Below are 15,835 nucleotides of genomic sequence, written 5' to 3' on the forward strand. Positions count from 1 at the left end.
CACCTACTGAAACTTACAGACTTTGATTAAGTCATGTGATAATACATGCAGGACATCCTGGAACTACTGTATATCAAAAGGACAACTCTGCGAACAGCTTCCCCTTGAAATGTCTGCAAGTGACCAAATTCCAGAGAGCATATGTCTGAGAATGGCACCAATGACATACTGTTAATGGATGAATCACTTATCTGCCAAAAGTCCTCCACCTCTCTACTAACATTCTCTTGCTATGCGAAGTCACTGATTATTTCTATTCAAGGATAAAGGGACATTTACATTAGCTAGAGTTTTCCATATACAACATCTAAAGCCCAGGTTAAGAACAATCAATCTAGAAATTTACAGGGAAAACCATCATCATGACCATAATGTTGGGCGGGAGGTGGGGGGGTCAGCGGGGGTGAGGTGGGCCTGGTGTGTATTTTTAGTAATATAGCTAGAACAAATGTGTCAAGTTTCATGCAACTATAATCTTGTTTCTTCTACGTATGTTTCTTGATGCATCTAATTTAATCACATTGATGTGAATATGACATTTAAAATAGAATTAAAGTTAGAAAGAGACCATTGAAATAATCTACCTAAAAGAATCAAACTCAAATCTCTGTAGAAATATCAGCTAAGGAGCGACGTTGAGCAACATGTGCCTGTTGGCCATCCAGATGTCTTCTTTAGAGAAGTGTCTATTCATGTTTTCTGCCCATTTCTTCATTGGGTTATTTGTTTTTTTGGGTATGGAGTTTGGTGAGCTCTTTATAGATTTTGGATACCAGCCCTTTGTCCGATATGTCATCAGGGAATTTTACAAATCAAAACCACACTCAGATATCACTCACGCCAGTCAGAGTGGCCAAAATGAACAAGTCAGGAGACCATGAATGCTGGAGAGGATGTGGAGAAACGGGAACCCTCTTGCACTGTTGGTGGGAATGCAAATTGGTGCAGCCACTCTGGAAAACAGTGTGGAGGTTCCTCAAAAAATTAAAAATAGACCTACCCTATGACCCAGCAGTAGCACTGCTAGGAATTTACCCAAGGGATACAGGAGTACTGATGCATAGGGGCACTTGTACCCCAATGTTTATAGCAGCACTCTCAACAATAGCCAAATTATGGAAAGAGCCTAAATGTCCATCAACTGATGAATGGATAAAGAAATTGTGGTTTATATACACAATGGAGTACTACATGGCAATGAGAAAGAATGAAATATGGCCCTTTGTAGCAACGTGGATGGAACTGGAGAGTGTGATGCTAAGTGAAATAAGCCATACAGAGAAAGACAGATACCATATGGTTTCACTCTTATGTGGATCCTGAGAAACATAACAGAAACCCATGGGGGAGGGGAAGGAAAAAAAAAAAGGAGGTTAGAGTGGGAGAGAGCCAAAGCATAAGAGACTCTTAAAAACTGAGAACAAACTGAGGGTTGATGAGGGTTGAGCGTGATGGATATTGAGGAGGGCACCTGTTGGGATGAGCACTGGGTGTTGTATGGAAACCAATTTGGCAATAAACTTCATATATTGAAAAAAAAAGAAATATCAGCTAAGGTAAGTAGATAACAGACTGATGGTTTCTGCACAGAAACATCTGGATTCACATGCAAGAGAAACAGATTTTTTTTTTCCTCTCAACTCTGATTCAACCCATCCTCTCATTTCTGAGTGAGGAAGAAAACAGACCCATAAAAGTCATACGGCTTTTTGGTAGCAGAGCCCAAATTACAAATGCATTCAGTTTGGGTTTGATTTATAATCAAAGCTAAGCCCATGTTAACACATCTGTGATAATTTATATATTTCCTAATCCAAATTTGCAAGCGAGAAGATTTATACATTTTATTTTAAAGCACCCAATTTATGACTTTCATTCATTTAGATGTCTTGGCAGCATAATTCTGAATATCCTAAAGTTCTCTGAATGCTTTATTTACATCAGTAATTTATATAATACTTAATTTTTTCTTATTTTAACTGTGCTTCTCATGACATACTATATTTTATGTCTGTAACTACATTCCCTCATAATAAGTATATATCTACATACTTGCATAGACACTTAAATTGTTTTCTGATAACATCTAGGGCCTAAGTGGCCAATGGATAAATTTTATACACAGCCTACTTTTCTACAAGGTTAGCCAGTGAATTTATTTCTTCAGCATTGTGATACTAAAAGGATTATTAACCAACTAAATTGTGAGATTTTATTTAAATGAATTCTTGAACAGCAAGTAGGAATCCAGATGGCCGGTATATTTAATAGGCAATATGGGAAAAGAATGTAGGTGGGATAGCTACCTCAAAAAATATTAAACAACGTTTAAAGCTTTTTGACGTACTGGTAATACTGCTTGGATATTGCAAAATGCTTTTATATGTTAAATACCACTAACAAATGAGTAAAACTCATAAGCATATGTTCTCACCTTTAAACAGGGGACATAACACACATAAATGCAAGGTTCTAAATAAATTACAAATTTATATCCAGATGTTATAAGGGTAGATCAAAATATGTTCTCAAAAAGCTAATAGCCAGCTCATTAAGGACACAGTCACCTTCTGCTCTTCTATTAGTTTTATTGTTAGTGAACACCACAGAACACAGATATTGTGGAGAAAGCAGACACAAGGTAAAGAGGAAAATTTTAAATGGAAAGGAAAGTGGGTAATTTGAGAACTTACTCCCAATGACTTCAATCTATGTATTAGATATCAAAAAGTAAAAATGTACATTTATTAAACCATGACCAAAGCCAGTATTTTAAAAAGAGGTTGAAATATCTTCTTTTCAGAAACATTTATTGCAGTTGATATTTAGTCCTTAATATTCATGTTTATTTAAAGTACACATGACTTTTAAAAGTTTATATTTCTAGAGAAGAATTAATAGATCTTCATGAGTAACGAAATAAAGGGAAGAAAGGACAAGGAGATGTTGATTTCATGGAGTGTCAGTGCCACTGGAAATGTTGGGTCAGTGGCTAGAATTCAAGAATAATTTGGAGGGAAGCTATGGCTAGAGGTTGCTACAACTCTGAAAATGACGGTTAAGACAATGGAGGTAAACAGGTAACTAAGGAAGAAAATGTACAAAGGAGAACTAAAGCTCTATCTTTGTCCAAGTTTTGGACTCAGAATAGAGGACCTGGGAAATGAGAAAGAATCATGGCACCAAGAGTCAAGAAAATTATCAGGATAATGCTGTTTTATCAAAGCCACAAAATAGTTTGATTTAAAGAGGAGCTAGAGATGCAAACAGGATGAACTACCCATACTCCTGAATGGCAGTTTCCTCACCTACTGAGATAGAGGACAGAAATGTCCACAAGTTGCTTCCAGCTCCAAGTAAAATTCTGTCAGTTGGCAATTAGATGGTTGTCTGCTTTAGAGCAATTTCAGGGGACTGAGGGAAATGAAATACAGACTTCAAGGACTTATTTATTATTTTTAATTTAAATTTTTTTTTGCAAATAGCAAAAAATATATTTTTATTTTTAATCTTTTTTTAAAGTTTCAAATTTTTATTTAAATTCTAGTTATTTAACATAGAACATAGTATTAGTTTAAGGAATAGAATTTAGTGATTCATCACTTACATATACTACCCAGTGCTCATCACAAGTGTCCTCCTTAATGCCCATCACCCATTTAACCCATCCCCCTGCCCACCTCCCCTCCAGAAACCCTCAGATTGTTCTCTACAGTTAGGAGTTTCTTTCAAGGGCTTATTTAAAAAGTGGGTGGTTGGGCAATGGTTAATCTCTGACAGAATCAACTTTGCCAAAGACTTTAAAATATTCTTGGCATATAAAATGTTTCAAATATTTGCAGATACTTAATCTGCAGACCTGGCTATTCCAGATATAATTATAGCTATCTTTTTATTTAAAAAAAGTTTTTATCCTTAGAGAAAACTTTAAGGATAAAGTGTTACTATTAATCATTAAGACATACCTGAAACCAGTTTTGAACTTAATATTAACTGGGAAAGGCCAGTGAAGACATAAAGAATGAGCTAAAACTTTAGCAACAAAATCATCCATGTTAAGTAGGAAAAGGCACAATCACATCTTTCTAGGCAAGAAAGCCCTACCTCTGCTTTCAGTAGATGGTGACCACACTTAAATTTAAAACAGAAATACTTAAATACCAACTAACAGAAAGTATTTGGGGTAATACTAATAAAAGGACAGTATTACTTGTGCCAAACTATTAAGAGAGATAAAGAAGAAATGAACCCACCAAGAAGATGTAACATTTATGAACTTGCATGCACTAATAAGTTTCCCAGAAAGAGATAAAACCATACACTGATCAAATAACAAAGAGGAAAAAAAAAACTATACTGACAGTGGGTGAATGTAACATATTTGTATCAGAAACTGATAAATACTCAAACTTAATACACATATAAGTGTACAAGAACAATGAATTGATTATATGTGAAATATACTCATATATCTATATGTACAGAATCCTATATCTTAACGAGAGAAAATATGTATTTTAAGACATATGGAGTAGAACATATGGAAATTTTATCAGGTTCTTGGTCTCAAAAGAATTTTTTAAAAAAATTCTCATGTTTGACCCCATTTTGAGACAAAATGAAATATAATTTCCTTACAGTTACATGTATTTATGTGACTGAGTTCTTGCAAATAAAATGGAGTACAAGTAATGAGTACAACTTCTGTATCCCTTGTTATAAAGGAGTTATTTACCTTACATTCACCTTCTTTCTTCTTTCACAGAAGGTGGACTTCAAATAGAAATCTACTAGCTTTCACTCTGCAGACAGGGAAAGCACCTAGGAGAGAGGAGAACAACTAAGAAGGAAGAAGCTTGGTTACCTGAACAACCTTATGGAGCAGAGCTGTCCTACTGGCCTGGACCAGGCAGATTATTAGGTGAGAAGAAATGCATTCTATGCTATTGAAGTCCCTCTATCTCTGTTACAGCAACTTAGAATTGATGCTAAAAATATTTTTCAAAGGATTTAAAATCTCTGGGAAGCTGTAGATCCTTTCCAGTTAATTCAGAGATGTCTATGTAGGATTTCAACCACATTGGTATTATAAAAGAGCCCATACTCTCTCATTAATGCATGCACTCCATTGCCAGCAAGTTGATGTGAGGACTATCTACATCCTTTTATGCACACTACATTGTTCTCTATTTGCAGCTCTTCCACGATTCAAGATAGCACTCAAATGTATAATGAGGAAACCATTGTTTCAAACAAAGGCTAACATTTTGCAAATCATAAAAATTATGTGTATATAACAATAAAACTGCCAAAAGGATCAGAGATTCTACAAAGCATTTAAATTAGTAGAGAGTTTTGGGCATTTCTACCTTAAATAGATTAAGGTTAAGAGTTTTCTTGAGTAGAGAGATAATGAACTTCAACGTAGGCTTATAAAAAAAAATTGGCTACAGTCATGGGGATGTAATGTACAGCATGGTGACTATAGTTAATAGCATATTTGAAAGTTGGTATAACAGTGTATCTTAAAAGTCCTCATCACAAGAAAAAAAATTTGTAACTGTATATGGTGACAGAGGTTACCTAGACTTATTCTGATCATTTTTCAATATTTACAAATATTGAATCATTATGTTGTACACTTGAAGCTAATACAATAGTATATGCCAACTATACCTCAATTTAAAAAAAGGGCTGAATACACACTTTGGCAAGTATGTGTTGGCTTTTGAGCATCAACTATGTGTTTGGCAGTGTGCTTTGTATCACATGCTTGAATCGAAATAATAATATCCATGTGTTTAATTGATTTTGTTTTTCATTTTATCTTTAAACAAAAAAGTCCCTCTGAAGAAATTATTGTTACATATATTTATCAGATGAGAATACTCTGACATAAGGAGGTTAAATCATTGGCTAGAAGTCACAATTGTGGAGTAGCTGTGTAATATGAACAAAGATCTCTCAAACCACTAGAATGTTTTATCAAGAAATTGAAATACCCCTGAAGACTAGAAATAATCTTTGTAAATTTTCAAACATTTTTTTCTTGTGTAAAAATTATGACAAAGATTTTATTTGTCTAAGTACTGGGGTTTAGATATCCCACTTGTGAGAAACTTATAATGCTTGAGTTGACTTCCCAGTTCTGCTGTAGACTAGCTCTGTGACCTGGAGCGTATTTCCTTATATATAAAATAGAAATATTAATTTTTAGTGGAATTAAATAAAATACAGACAAGTAAGCATTTATTTCATTTTACTTAATGTAAATTTGAAACATATAAATTTAAACAGAATTATCAATCTTTCAGTAATTCAAATATTTGTAAATTTATCATTCATCAAATATTAATCAAATGTTGAATTTAATAATTAGGAAATATTTAACAATGTATTTTTGTTGACATTTTGGCAAGCACTTTTTATTACATTAAGTCAAAAAATTATAATCTACTTATCAATATTTGTTAGCCCTTTCCTTTTTTACCTATGCAATTACCATATTCCTTTTCCCTGACCCCTTTAAAAGAAATATTTCTGATGAATGGATAAAGAAGATATGGTTTATATACACATGGAATACTACTTGGAAATGAGAAAGAATGAAATCTGGCCATTTGCAGCAACATGGATGGAACTGGAAGGTATTATGCTAAGTGAAATATGTCAGAGAAAGACAGATACCATATATTTTCATTCATAGATGGATCTTGAGAAACTTAACGGAAGACCATGGGGGAGGGGAAGGGGAAAAAAAAAGTTACAGAGTGAGGGAGGGAGGCAAACCATAAGAGACTCTTGGATACTGAGAACAAACTGAGGGTTGATGGGGGTGGGGAAGAGGGGAAAATGGCTAATGGGCACTGAGGAGGGCATTTGTTGGGATGAGCACTGGGTGTTGTATGGAAAACAATTTGACAATAAATTATATTTTAAAAAATGAAAAGAAAAAAAGAAATATTTCTTTATAAATATATGTAGAGCATTCAGGAAAAATTTGTCATAAAATTACTTGTCAAATAATGTTATATTTCAAAATGGTGGTGCTAGGCACACTGATAAATAAAAGACAAGGGAAGGATTAATTATCCACAAGAAGCTTGCAACCTTTTATGGGAAGAAAAAAGTGATACAGCATAAATAATACATATACAAGAACTATGAAATTTGGGAGCAGAGTATATAAAACAAATATAAATTCAGAGAAAGAGGTGATTAATGGAGGTTGGAGGTCTTCTCTGAACCAGGGAAGACATGAGGAATTGGCTCATCGCCATCTGATTTATTATGCCTATTGAAGTGTTCCTTTAGAAGAGACTGTCATTATCTACTTGTGTTGTAAGACCAGCATTTAGTACTCCAAACCACATTTCAAAATAATCAGCATATAATATAAACTTCATAGGACCTATATTTTGGCCTTATGTCCTACTTTATTATGGATTTGAAATTCTTCCCCAATAAATTATTCTATTAGTATATTATGTACCAGTCAAAGTCAAGGTAGGAAAACGGAAACCAAAGTAGTTATTTTTTAAAAAAAATGTTACACATAGAATTAGTGAAGCTGATATTAAAAAGTCAAGGGGACAAAAAATACTGAGATGAAAAGAAGTAATAGTTGCAAGAAGTAGCTAATATAATTAAGGCTCAGAGACCAAAGGGAAGAGGTAGATAATCAGAAGGTAGCAGTTTGGAGGAACTAGAACCAAAGATCTAGAACCAAAGCCTCTGAGGAGCACACACTGTAGGGCTAATGTTACTATCTCTGGAGCCTGAAAGAGGACCCTTGTGCAGCTGGACCCAGACTCTGAGGGAGGGAGGCCAGCTGGTTGATGCTGGCTTTGCTGCCAAGGCTGCTTCTGAGAGTAAAGAAGCTGAGAACGAGAACCAACTGCAGTTGCCCAAGGTGAAGGGCAATGCTGGAGCAATGCCAACAAAACAGCACTCCAAAAAGAAGGGGAAATCCCTCTCTCCCTTCCTATCTTCTGCACTCACTCCAGTGTCCCTGCTGACAGAACCTAAAGGGGAACCAGTTGGCAAAGAAAGCATGTGGTTGGCAGAGTACCAGCCTCGGCATCCAAATGCCAAGTTTGGAGGGTGAGTTCATAGCTGAGAAACAACTTAATAAAAGTAACATAGTTATGTTCTAAGATGATGAATAAAATGTAAACATTTCATAATAAATCCACCATTTTACTCTGAAACTGAAATCCTTTCCACATATTTTTATTGTACTGCACTTAGCTTTTATTATTGCTAAGTGTGTATCTCTCAGTGGGAAAGAGAGAAAAAAATTTTGAAAGGTGAGTGAATGTAATATAATAAGCACCAACTATTTAAAGACTATCACTGAAGGGAAGAAAATATTTAACTTTCATTACAATTGTGTTTAGTGCAAGCAAAATTTTAACAGACAAATTAATGTAGATGAGAAGGAATCAGAGACTAAAGGGTATCTGTATGTGTGCTAATGAAACACTACCACACACCGAACGAGAAAGAGAGACTAAGAGAAGACTAAGTGGTGAATGACGACACTAATGAGCGGCAGCTGTTTAACATTTTTCATGATTTTCCTGCTTTTGTACATGAAGCAAATCCCTGGCTGTAATCAAGGTATTGTCTGGATTGGAATCATTTTATGGCTCTAGCAGGGTAGATGTGCTTTCAAACTCAGCCTTTTATGTATTAGGAAGGGCTCAGATCCTTACTGGCCATTGGCCAGAAACTTAAGTTCCTAAGTGGGCATTCCTTAGTGCAGCTGTGAAATAATAAGCAATATACACACAGGTTCTGACTCCTGGTTCTTCAGACACAAGCTCTTAAAGCCTTTGAAAATAGAATTGCTGGGAGAGTCTTTTGTTCTAACATTTAGTCTTTGACCCTAGTTCCTGACACAGAATTCCTAAGATCTTTGTAATTAACCTTAGTGATAGGGACATCTGACCCTAACCTCCTAAATCCCTTGAATCTCCTGGGTGATAGAAGTGGTTTTTGTTCTGAAGAGGTGGCTCTTCGCGAACTCCTGGATGGGCCCTGACCATCACAAAGACAAATCCATGTAGAAGTTTGGGACTTTCAGTGCCACCTCCCTATTCTCAGGAATGGAGAGAGGGGTTGGAAATGAAGTTAATAATCCACCATGCCTACATGATGAAACCTTCATAATACCCTCAATAGTGTGGGGTTCAGGGAGCTTCTACAACCCAACTCCACGTGAACCAAAGCTGCTGCACTAGACACACTTCAAGACCTCAACCTATATATCTATTTATCTGCATCCTTCATCACATCGTTTATTATATAATAAACTGATACATGTAAGTTTCTCACTGAGTTCTGCGGGCTAGTCTAGGAAATGATCAAATCCAAGAAAGGGGTCATGGGACCTTAGATTTGCAACCAAGTGAGACAGAAGTTGTGGGTAATCTGGGGCCTACTACTCAGATTGGCATCTGAAGTGAGTTAGAGGAAGTGGGTGGGTGGAAGTACAGGTTAGTTTGTGGAACAGTCTTTAACCTGTAGGGTCTGCGCAAATTTCAGTTAAGGGTCAGAAATGAACTGAATTGTAGGACACTGAGGTGGTATTGCAGAACATTGCTTAGTGTGGGAAACTACCTTATCCCCTCCCCCGCAAAAAAAAAAAAAACAAAAAAAAACAAAAAAAAACCTTACGGTGTCAGAAATGTTGGGAGTGAGGTAGTAGTGGAGGGGTAAGAGAGAAATACCAAAGGAGTGTTTTTTTCCTATATAGTAGCTCAGAGTATAGCACAGAGAGTCAGAGAAATCACCTGAGATGCATGCCAATCTTTCTGTAACCTCAGCTCAGAAATAACAACCCATCACTTCTAATGCATTCTATTCTCTCCAAGTAAATTCACTAAGTCCAACCCATGATGAAGGAAAAAGGATTATACAGGACCATGAATACCAGAAGTCAGTGATCATTGGCGATCATGATATAGGCTGCCACAGAGCCTTCAATACTGAAAACAACAGGTTGGTCTGCGTTCTGTGTTCTGACAAAATCATATAAAAAGGGTTGACGTCAAATTTTTGAAGACTTTCAAATCCTCTATTTGAAATATTTTTGCAATAGGCCTAACAGTATTATATACTTAAATAAGGTGATATATCAAATCAGGAACAAACACAAGTGAACACCTTAGAGCTATTTTCAATTGCATAATGATTCTTCCGCCAAAACTATAGTTCTGTGTGCATATAGTGATTGATTTGGTAGATCAATATTGTTATCTCTGTGACAATAATGACCATTTTGTGATCTTTAGGGATTTTCCCTCAGAGTGCAAGTTGGCTGCCACAACTCCAGGCATCACACCTTAATTCAAGACAAAAAAAAATGAGAAGAGATGGCACAAGCAAGCACTCTTCTCCTCTCCTGGAAAAAGGAAATCTGAGACGCTCTCTAGCAGATTCTGATTACAGTGTTCCTCCAGGGACCAAATAAAAGAGACTGGAGAGAACACTGAAAGGTTTAGACTGATCATGATGTGACCCCTACGGCTGGAAAAAAAAAAAGGGCGGGGGGGAGTGCATCTCTATCTGTTGAAAATTCAGGTCTTAGCAGACCAGATGGTTTGAAAAGGCTTTTGGGTATATAATGAACAATCTGCCATACTTAGAACCATGATACCAAGCGACTTCCCCTGTCTTGCATATTTTAAATTTAAAGAAACTGTTAGTATTCTAATTTATTTCTACCTTCTATTTTATCATATTAAATTATTAGCTGCAGAAAATAAATGAAGCCAGATAAAGTCAGATAAATCAGGAGCCTTACGGCAATAAACTTTAGCTTTAATTTTTGAGTTAATTTGTCTTACTTTTAGACAAAAACATGTTAGAACAATACAAAATCATAAGAGCTTTCTACATGAGATGTTAATAGCAAAACTTTTTTAAAAAATAAAGAAATCTTAACTTTCTAAAAAAGTTTATCTGGTATATTGCTCCAATCCTTTTTTCTTTAAAAGTCTGCACCATGGTGCAGCCGCTCTGGAAAGCAGTGTGGAGGTTCCTCAGAAAATTAAAAATAGACCTACCCTATGACCCAGCAATAGCACTGCTAGGAATTTATCCAAGGGATACAGGAGCACTGATGCATAGGGCCACTTGTACCCCAATGTTCATAGCAGCACTCTCAACAATAGCCAAATTATGGAAAGAGCCTCAATGTCCATCAACTGATGAATGGATAAAGAAATTGTGGTTTATATACACAATGGAATATTACGTGGCAATGAGAAAAAATGAAATATGGCCTTTTGTAGCAACGTGGATGGAACTGGAGAGTGTGATGCTAAGTGAAATAAGCCATACAGAGAAAGACAGATACCATATGGTTTCACTCTTATGTGGATCCTAAGAAACTTAACAGGAACCCATGGGGGAGGGGAAGGAAAAAAAAAAAAAAAGAGGTTAGAATGGGAGAGAGCCAAAGCATAAGAGACTGTTAAAAACTGAGAACAAACTGAGGGTTGATGGGGGGTGGGAGGGAGGAGAGGGTGGGTGATGGGTATTGAGGAGGGCACCTTTTAGGATGAGCACTGGGTGTTGTATGGAAACCAATTTGTCAATAAATTTCATAAAAAAAATAAAAAATAAAAAAAAAAAAATAAATAAATAAATAAATAAAAGTCTGCACTTAATATTTTAAAGTCTTCTTTAATTTTAGATCATGAGGACTATAATGTTGTTGTTTCATTATGTGCTTTCAAACTGTGTGTTAATGCTTAAGATTAATACATCTATAATAAGGAATTTAGACTTTTTAAAACTTAAAATTGGCATTGTACAATTGCAACAGATTGTTAAATTCAAAAATGGCAAAAACTACATTCAGAAACCTATCAAATGATAAAGATTATATTTCAAATTCATGGTCAAAACATTCATGGTTTAATACATTGTATTAGGATAATTTGATAGTCATATTTTACACAAAAGAAAATAGTTACATAGGAAATATGGAGAAATAAAAAACAATAGGAGAAAACATGAGAGCATCTCTTGAAGTTATGAAATAAAAAAAAATGCTAAGACTAGAAAGACGAATAAAACTATATATAAATCAAGCATGCTACATTGCAACACAACTATTTAATATAGGAAATATCCTTCTAACAATTAAAAAACTTATTAAGAAAAAGTAGAAAATATGCAGAAGACATCAGCATAGCCTATGCAGAGAAAATTCAAGTAGTCTATAAGTATCTCAAAAAAATGGTCTACCTCATTCATAAAAAAGATAATGAAAAATACCATTTTCTCCCATAAAATTGGCAAAGAACAAAATGATTAAAAATAGAACACTGAAATGTATATGAATGCACTGTGGTCTGTAAACTCATTAATAACTTTCAGAAAACACTTAAGAAACTAATAATGACTGCAACTAGTGAGGGGAACATTATTGGAAACATTGTGCTACAGGGCTTTTTGAGTTATTTGTAATTTGAACCGAAATAACCTATTCCCATTTAAAAAATTAAAATATTTAAAATTTAAAGACTACTCCAAAAATTTGTGACCAACTGCAGTATAATTTAAAATCTACCACTATCATGTACTTACATAAAATATTATCTAACAACTCTGTTTCTCATTCACATCAGACCAAAGGCCAACCTTCAAATGTCAGAGAGTTTTCTGATTATTGGAGGCCTGTTCTGTCTGCCTGTGTTATAGACCAGAAGTACCTACAAGTTAGCACCCTGTAGGAACAATACCTAACCAATGACTGACAGAATTGGGTATATAAATAAGCTTGACCATCCCTTGGATGGGATATCTGAGACATGTGCCCTATGCTGGCTCACAGAGTTTCTCCAATGGGCTTAAAATCAAATCATATGACGGAAATTTTTTGGGATTTGACCCAAACAGGTCCAAAGTGCATAGGTAAGTTTCAACAATAAAGTGGTCAAGGAACTCAAATGATAAATCCATATTTTTCTGGTCTTCATATCCATAGATCTCCTTCAGGTCATACCTGTTAGGGAGTTTCCTATGACCAGCTGAGCAAGAAATAAAATTACCAAGGTCTTGTGCATGATGGGTTGCCTCCTTATATTTGAGTGAATAAAAAATAGGTTGCTGCTAAAATCTATGTCAGAAATATCCCTGAAATAAAACAATGACAAAAAAATCCTCTCTGTTAGTCAAAAGTGTGAGCTATAAACCTGATTATTGACTTAGAATAGGGGGAGAAGTGGATGGAAATATGGAGGGCCGTATTTGGGCTAAAAGTATTCAGTGACTTGGCTAGTTGGTCAAGGCCCTGGAAGTGTAAGTTGGAAAATGAGAGAAAAATGTTTGGGGAACTAAGCTTATGGATGAAATTATGAGAGTGGGCACAAAGTGCAAATTTTGTACTGTTCCTTAGTGTCCACTAGAGACATCCACCTCTAACACAGAGGAAACATAACAATCAGATAGAGAGGGTCCTGTGAAAAGCAGTAAACCTCTTCCTCAGCCCCCCATCCCTATGTTGTGTGATAGGCCTACGATGAGCCCAAAAGGGTAGGAATGGACACTGGGCATGGGCCCCAAAGCATACGTTTCTTCTCAACTGTAACACATTAGGACAGGGTCCAAGTGTCTTTGATAGGATAATAAATAATGAGTCATGGGAGAATTCCACATATCAATAAACTTTCTTTTATATAGCCTTTATTCTGTACCCTTTAATATCCTATCCTACTTTGCTCCCACATCAGGCTGGCACTTCCCAGTTCCTATTGATATCTATTAATTGATCCTTAAGATCTTTGGTAAAACAGACAAAAACTCATTCCCTTAACAGTAATAATTTTTTGCCAGTAACATACTGATAGCTAAGCCTTGTTATGACTTAAAAACGAGAGGATAAAGAAGATGCAGTATTTACACAATGTACTATTCTCGGCTATAAAAAAAAAAATGAGATCTTTCCATTTGCAACAACATGAATGGACCTACAGGGTATTCTGCTAAGTGAAATGAGTCAGACAAATACCACATGATTTCACTTGTATCTGGAAACTAAAAAACAAGACAGATGAATAAGTAAACAAACAAAAAGCACAAAGAGACCCATAAATACAGAGAACAAATTGATGGTTGCTAGAGGGGAGGGGAGTGGGCAAAATGGGTAAAGAGGAGTAGGAGATATAGGCTTCCAGATATGGAATGAATAAGTGATGGCGATACAGTCTTGGGAATACTGTCAAGGGTATTGTAATAGTGTTGTAAGGTTACAGATGATAATTGCACTTGTAGTGAGTATACAACAACATATAAACTTGTCCAATCGTTATGTTGTACAACTGAAACTAATGTAGCATTTTGTGTCAACTGCACTTCAATAAAAAGTAAAAATATAAAAGCATTGAGAAAAATAATCCTTTGATCAAAGAAAAAGTTCATCAGAAAGCAGAAAATATTCTCCAGAAAATGAAAATAAAAACAAAGATTTAAAAATCTATGGGATGTAGTTAAAGCACAACTTATAGAGATATTTGTAACTTTAGATACCTATATTTGAAAGGCAAGGTTTATAATAAATTATCAAAGTTTAAGAAGCTACTTAAGAAGCTACGTTAAAAAGAAAAAAACTACATCCAAAGTAGGAATAACAAACATGAGGAGAAATCAATAAATACAAAGTAAATGTTAGAATTAAGAGAAGTAAAAATCTGGTTCTCTAGAAAGATTAATAAAATTGATAAGCAGTTAGGCATGGTTAATCAAGAAATAAGGTAAAAACACAAAATGCCAATAACAGGAATAAAAAAAGTGTTATCACTAGAACCTACAATTAAAAAAGATTACTATAAACAGCATATGCCAATACACTTGAAAACTTAAATGAAAAGAATAATTGCTTATTGCAGTGCCTGGCTGGCTCAGTTGGTTAAGAGTCTGACTTTTGATTTTGGCTTAGGTCATTATCTCATAGTTCATGGGACTGAGCCCTGAATAGGGTTCTGTGCTGTCAGAGCCTGCTTGGGATTCTCTTCCCCTCTCTCTCTGCCTCTTCCCTACTTGCTCTCTCTCTCAAAATAAATAAATAAACTTAAATAAGCTATTAAAACTTACTCAAAATAAAATAGATCATCAAAATTGCATTCTATCAATAAAAATAATCCAATTCATAATTAAAAGCCCAACCTCAACAAAAGAGATTTGCATTGGTAAATTTGTCAGACATTAAGGAAAAAATAGCACCAACCTTACAAAACCCCGTTCACAAAACTGACAAGAGGGGGATACTTTCCAAGTTACTGTATGATGCCAGTACAATCCTGACACCAAAATCTGATCAAGACATTATAAGAAAACTACAGACCAATAGCCCTGATAGACATATGGGCAAAATATTAGAAAATCAAATACAGAACCATATGATGGGAAAATACATTGTGATCAACTAGGAATTCTCATAGGAATGAAAAATTAAGTGAAAATCAATAATGTAATTTACCACATTAAAAGAATAAAGGGGAAAATTCATGATCAGCTTAATACTTAAAGATAAATCCTCTGACAAAATTCAACATTCATGCATTAAAAAAAAGTTCTCAGCACACTTGGAAAATGAGAGAATTTCCTTAATTTGACAGGGCAGCTATAAAAAACCTACAGCTGATATGATACTCAGTGGTAAAACTGAATGATTATTCTGTAAGATCAGGATCTACATAAGGTTGTCCACTCCAACTTCTTATAGGTATTGTACTGAGGGCTTTAGGCAGTGAAATACAGCAACAATAATGGGAAAGAAAGAATAAATCTGTCTTCATTCAGAGAGAGCAACTTGTTTACA

The 15,835-nt window shown here is 35.1% G+C and overlaps 1 protein-coding gene across 22 annotated transcripts in view; it reads right to left on the reverse strand.

The window, feature by feature from the left end:
* Positions 1 to 15,835, reverse strand: part of XIRP2 (xin actin binding repeat containing 2) — a 698,239-nt gene that overhangs the window by 457,207 nt on the left and 225,197 nt on the right. For 16 of the 22 annotated variants that reach the window (XM_047872634.1, XM_047872633.1, XM_047872621.1 and 13 more), the window contains one exon: positions 4,736 to 4,821. The exons of the other annotated variants lie outside the window; for them this stretch is intronic. The gene's annotated coding sequence lies outside the window, so the exon portion shown is untranslated. The remainder of the gene's footprint in view (positions 1 to 4,735; positions 4,822 to 15,835) is intronic. 22 annotated transcript variants of the gene reach the window in all.

This window comes from Prionailurus viverrinus, chromosome C1 (assembly GCF_022837055.1).
Source record: "Prionailurus viverrinus isolate Anna chromosome C1, UM_Priviv_1.0, whole genome shotgun sequence".
Classification (NCBI taxonomy): Eukaryota; Metazoa; Chordata; class Mammalia; order Carnivora; family Felidae; genus Prionailurus; species Prionailurus viverrinus.